The sequence below is a fragment of the Pongo pygmaeus genome, chromosome 5 (assembly GCF_028885625.2).
Source record: "Pongo pygmaeus isolate AG05252 chromosome 5, NHGRI_mPonPyg2-v2.0_pri, whole genome shotgun sequence".
Lineage (NCBI taxonomy): Eukaryota > Metazoa > Chordata > Mammalia > Primates > Hominidae > Pongo > Pongo pygmaeus.
In genome coordinates this window covers 24819309-24825308 of record NC_072378.2, presented here as the reverse complement: position 1 = coordinate 24825308, position 6000 = coordinate 24819309, and positions in this window count along the sequence as shown.

Genomic DNA, 6000 nt, shown 5'->3' with positions numbered 1-6000 from the left:
AGAGAGTGCTAAACAGAAAGGCTTCCCTTTAGGAAAAAGTGGCAGAGAGCCAAGAAGGAGGGCTTTAACTGGGGTGTCAACACCAGCATCAGTTTATGAGCATTTAGTTAAAAACTATTGTCTACTAATTGTCCTCCTTCCATTCTCTTAGGTGGTCTGGCTTTGTTCACTTGAAAATTATTTATTACTCTTTTTAATTGTGTATTGTGAGAGAGAGAGACCAAAGAGTGTGTGTTCAGGCTGCCATCTTGAACCAGAGCTTCATTCTATCTTTTCTCAAGCATTTTCTCCTCTTTCTAAATGTGCATCTTCCATTGTATTTAGATTGCTATCTTCACTGTCTCGTGGATATACCAGGCTAATATCCACCTTCATGCCCTCAATTATTATGTTTCCTTTTCAGAAATTTCATTCTTCTCTTCCCTCTCTTCTTCCACTTAAATCTAGCAAAATTCTTACCAACTTCCAAAACTTCAGTGGGCCTCCTTTGTGAATCTCATTTAACTCAGCTTTCATTGACCTCCTACTTATCTTACTGTTATCCTGCTCAATGCCTGTCATTCACAGTTCAGTTCTTAATTATACAGTCTAATATTACTCACTCTTTTTAGATGTTTATTATTATTTTGGTAACTACTTAAAACTCTTTGGGAACAAGTGTTTATTTTTCTGTAGCCTTCAAAACACACAGCACAGTGTGATTATATAGTAGGTATTCAACAAATATTTGTAATTGATTAACTTCTCTATTGTTGTTGAAGAGGAGGTAGATAACTAACTGCTTATATTTCTTTTTTCTGGAAACATTAGGAAGCCTGTCTTTGAATTGCAAGCTGAATAGTGAAGCTCCATTTCAGGCAGAAAAAAAAATTGCTAATTATTCTACATTAAGCAAAAACTTAAGTTTTATAGCATAAACATTGTCTGCTGAAAGCAATGACAATAGATACATCCAGAAGAGTTGAAGCAAGTAGGACAAGAGTGGTTTGGGGAAAAGCAAAAGCAAAATGTGACTAAAAATAGACTTTAAAAAAGCGTTTCCACAGTGAGTGAGTTCTCCTAACATTGCTAACAGTGTCAGCTTCAACCAAAGGTTTAAAGGTAAAACAAGAGCAAAAGAATTGTAAATAGTATGCTTCTAGTACTCATATCACCAAATATATCTGCTTCACCACCTCTTTGGGCACTTGGTAGGTTTGTATTTGTATTTCCTTGATCTCATGAAGTTAGGGGTAGTCATGTAACTTGCTTTGGCCAAAGAAATTAGAGTGAGATTGATATCACTTCCAGGTGGAAGCTTTAAAAGCCAGTGTGGGATTTGTCTTGTCTCTGTTTTCTGCCTCAGGGATCATGGAAACATCTGATTCTCCATAATTCTGAATTCCTGAAAGCCTATAACTCACTCATCGTGAGCGAATAACAAAGATTTGTAGTTTAAGCCACTGAGATTTTGGGGGGTTTATTTCAGTATAATCTAGTCCAGGGCAACCTGCAACCTGCAGGCAGGCTGCCTGTTTTTGTACAGTTTTGTTGGAACACAGGCACATGTATTTGTTTATGTATTATCTATGGCTACTTCCATGCTACAACCCAGGTGAGTAGTTGAAACAGAGATTGTATGGGCTGCAAGCCTAAAATATTTACTTTTACCATTTAAGAAAGTTTGCTGACCTCTAACCTGATCTGTGTTGACTATGATAGACCTAGAGGTCTCTGGTAAAAGCCTGTAGATGGCTACTTTTTATTTTGTACATAACGTAAAAGATGTGTATAGTAGCCAGTGTCTAAGATGGCTCTAGTGATCCCTGCCTCTTGATATTCACACTCTTGTGCAGTCTCTTCCTACACTGAGTAGAGCTGACGTGTATAACCAATATGGAAACAACGGAGTATTGCTTCTTTGCCCAGGTCATCAAAGACATTATGGTTTCTATCTCCCTCTCTCCAAGATCACTTACTTTGAGGGAAGCCAGCTACTATGTTGTGAAGCCCACATGGTGAGAAACTGAGGCCTCCTGCCAACAGTCACATGAGTCAAGCTTTCAGATGACTGGTGTCTTGGCCAAAATCCTGACTGCAACCTCATGAAAAACTCTGATGACAAATCACCCAGTAAAGCTGCTCCCGAATTCCTGATCCACAATTAATATGAGATAATAAATGTTTGGTATTTTAAGCTGCAAAATTTTAGGGCAATTTGTTACAAATAGATAACATGCAGTGTTCAAATGAAAAAGTGTACTGGTACTGTGTATGCTTATATATGTATATATTTGCACATAGGCTTATATATATACTAATATGTCTTATTATTGGACAAAGAATTAATGGATGTCCATAATTACAGTATACTTACATGATTTTAGATAAGTGGAATTACCTTACCTGTGGAAAAAATTATTATACGTGTATATATCTTTCCCATTCCTTTTCAACACCTAATCTTTGTGGAATAGAGAATGAATGTGTTCTGGGAAGAGAGGAAAAAATTTCTAAAACATTTAAATTTTTCTTGATATGTTAATTGCTCAGATTTGCCTTCTTTGTGTGTGGGAATAGGGTAAGAAGAGTGGCACGAACTCTATAATATTTTAACATTTTCTTTCTAAGGATGTTGATGGATTTCTAACAAAAGTGTCAGAAGGTCGCTTTTTCAATTTATCTACTATAACCTTCCTAGACACGTTAAATGGAATAGTAAGAGCATTTTGAATTGTGGGAGTGACATCCGGAATCTAGAAAAATATCTGAAATGAAATTAGGAAGTAGTCAAGAAGCAAAAGTCAGTGAGAGCCCGGGGTTAAGAAAAACTAAATAGAAGTGTGTTTGATAACAAATTGAGACTAACAGGCAAAGATAATGGGTAAAAAAAATTCCTTATTAAATGGTACCAGCAGATTTGTTTGGACAGCAATCTGTATAGCTTTAACCCAAAGTGTAAACAAAAGGTGTCTAATTAATATTTTCTGATAATGCTGGTGGGCATAAAGCATGAGAAGTGGAAAAGAAAAAAAGAAAGGCAGGCGGGAGAAAAAAAGGAACAGGGGAAAGAAGAAGTTAAAAAATAAAGAAAATACATGGTGGGATAGATGTACTCACTTGAAAATGCCTCTGGTTCTTAACCCTGTCCCAAGCTCCAGGACAATGTCTGCTACCTGGCCAAATCTCATTTTTCTTTTTTCTTTTTCTTTCTTTTTTTTTTTTTTTTTGAGACGGAGTTTTGCTCTTGTTGCCCAGGCTGAAGGGCAATGGCGCGATCTTGGCTCACTGCAACCTCCGCCTCCCGGGTTCAAGAGATTCTCCTGCCTCAGGCCCCCGAGTAGCTGGGATTACAGGAGTCCACCATCACACCTGGCTAATTTTGTATTTTTAAAAGAGGCGGGGTTTCACCGTGTTGTCCAGGCTGGTCTGGAACGCCTGACCTCAGGTGATCCACCCGCCTCGGTCTCCCAAAGCGCTGGGATTACAGGCTAGAGCCACTGCACCCGGCCCAAATCTCATTTTTCAAGCCTACAACTTGTTTTAGGCCTTCAGTAAATATTCAACGATCAGCCTGCAAATAAGCACTGACCTCTATAGCTTGGGCTAACATGAAATAAGGGTGAGACTAAAGAAGAAACTACCAAGCTATCCCCTGATGCTCCTAAAAAGGGTAAGAATAGCTCTCAAAACAAACATAGTTTCTCCTCTTACTACCCTTTTTGTTTCATAACCATGCAGCTCTGCTGTGGATGGGAAGTCTGTATGTGCTAGAGTACGTGCTGTGAAAATCCCCATTGGATTATGAAATTTTATTAACATATAATATCATAATTATCTTAGATGGTAAATCTGTAGAGTTGAAATCTGGAGACAAGATCCTTGGTGTGGCTGCTTTCAGGATCAAACTGTAGAGCAATAGAACTTGTTCTCAAGGCCTGTAGAGTCTAACTATAAACTTGTTCTGTTGTAGACTTTTATCATGCTTATTGAACTATTAATCATAAATATGGCCAAAATTCAAGGCCCATGTCTGACAAATTTCATAGCACTAATGAAGGGACAAGATGTTTGAGAACCCTGAGAAGTCTAATATGCTTGAGTATGTTGAGAAAACTAGATTTCTGTAAAAGAAGAGCATGTGTGTACAGACAATGTATGTTTTAAAGGTAAAAGAAAAGGCTGGCTCTTTTTAGAAAAGTGAAGACCAATTGTTAAATACTTTATTGTCTATCTTATTGTCATTTATTTAGGCTACATAAGCACAGGTTTGAGAAATCATTTTCTGACTTGCTATAAATGTCAGAGACTGGGATTATCCGAGGTTGTCCTTTAAGATTGGAAGTTAACACAGGAGCCCTCCCAAGCTGGCCTCTGTTGTGTTTCTTCAGAAAGGAGGCTGGCACAGAATCGCTATAAGGTGTTATTTCATTAAAATGTAACCTTTGCAGTGATATCTGCATTTCAACCAGGGAAATTTCAATGTATCTAGTGGTATAATTTAAAACTCCAAAAGGGAAGTTAAGCAGATATTTTCAGCCAAGGTGCCACCATCAAATCATCACTCCACAAATCCTATTGTGTTTGAAGCAGCCTAGCCCTAAGTAAGCCATTTCTAACACAATGAAATGCATTTTTCCACAGTTATAGAAGCTAAATCTTAAGTGAGTGCTCTCTGACTTTTATCTGAATTTCATTGAGAAACGTTTGGTCACGGCTTTTAACAATTTTAGTTCCTTTGATTACCTTCTTATTTTATAGCCCTTTCAAGTCACAGGGAAAACTGAGCTAGCAGTGTTTTCTTCCTCCAGGGGACATTGCTGCTATTTCTTGGTTCATCTCATTAAGACCTAGCACAGTCCCATAACACACAGTTCCACAGGATTTGCTCAGCTGTGACCAGGTGTCTCCAATTCTGTTTCACAGTAGCTGAAACTAAAAATTTCATTTTTTCCTCAACATCTGCTCCATACGTTTTTTTCACAATTATTATAGTAGTGAAAAAATTCTTCAATGGTGTATTAAATAACAAAAGCACAAGGAACAAATGAAAAACATAGATAAGTTGGACTTTATTAAAATTAAAGACTTCTGTGCTGCGAAGGATATCACCAAGAAAGTGACAGTCCACAGAATAGGGGAGAATATTTGTAAAGTATATATTTGAAAGGGAACTTGTATCTAGAATAAAAAACTTCTACACCTCAATAATTTAAAAAACAATTTTTTAAATTAAAAATGGGCAAAAGGCCGAGCTTGGTGGCTCACACCTGTAATCCCAACACTTTGGGAGGCTGAGGTGGGTGGATCCCCTGAGGTCAGGAGTTTGAGACGAGCCTGGCCAACATGGTGAAACCCCGTCTCTACTAAAAATACAAAAATCATCCGGGCATGGTGGCGGGGGCCTGTGGTCCCAGCTACTCAGGGGGCTGAGGCAGAAGAACTGCTTGAACCCAGGAGGCGGAGGTTGCAGTGAGCTGAGATCATGCCACTGCACTTCAGCGTGGGCAACATAGCGAGACTCTGTCTCAAAAAAAAAATAAATAAATAAACAAGTAAATAAATAAAAATGGGCAAAGGTTCTGAATAGACATTTCTCCAAAGAAGATATTAGAACGGCCAATAAGCACATGAAAAGATGCTCAACATCATTAATTGTTGGGGAAAGGAAAATCAAAACCACCATGACATACTTCATACCCACTAGGATGGTTATACTAAAAAAGACATGGAAAACAAGAATGTGGAGAAATTGGAATACACTGCTGGAGGAAATGTAAAATGATGCAACGGACTTGGAAAACATCTGGCAGCTTCTCACATGGCTAAAGATAGAGTTAACATATATCCCAGTAATTCCACTCTTATGTATATGCCCAAGAGAATTAAAAACATATGTCTATACAAAAGCTTTTAAGTAAATGTTCATAGCAGCATTATTTATAACAGTCAAAAGGCAGAAACAACTCAAATGTCCATCAACTGATGAATGAATATAGAATATTCATACAATATTATTCC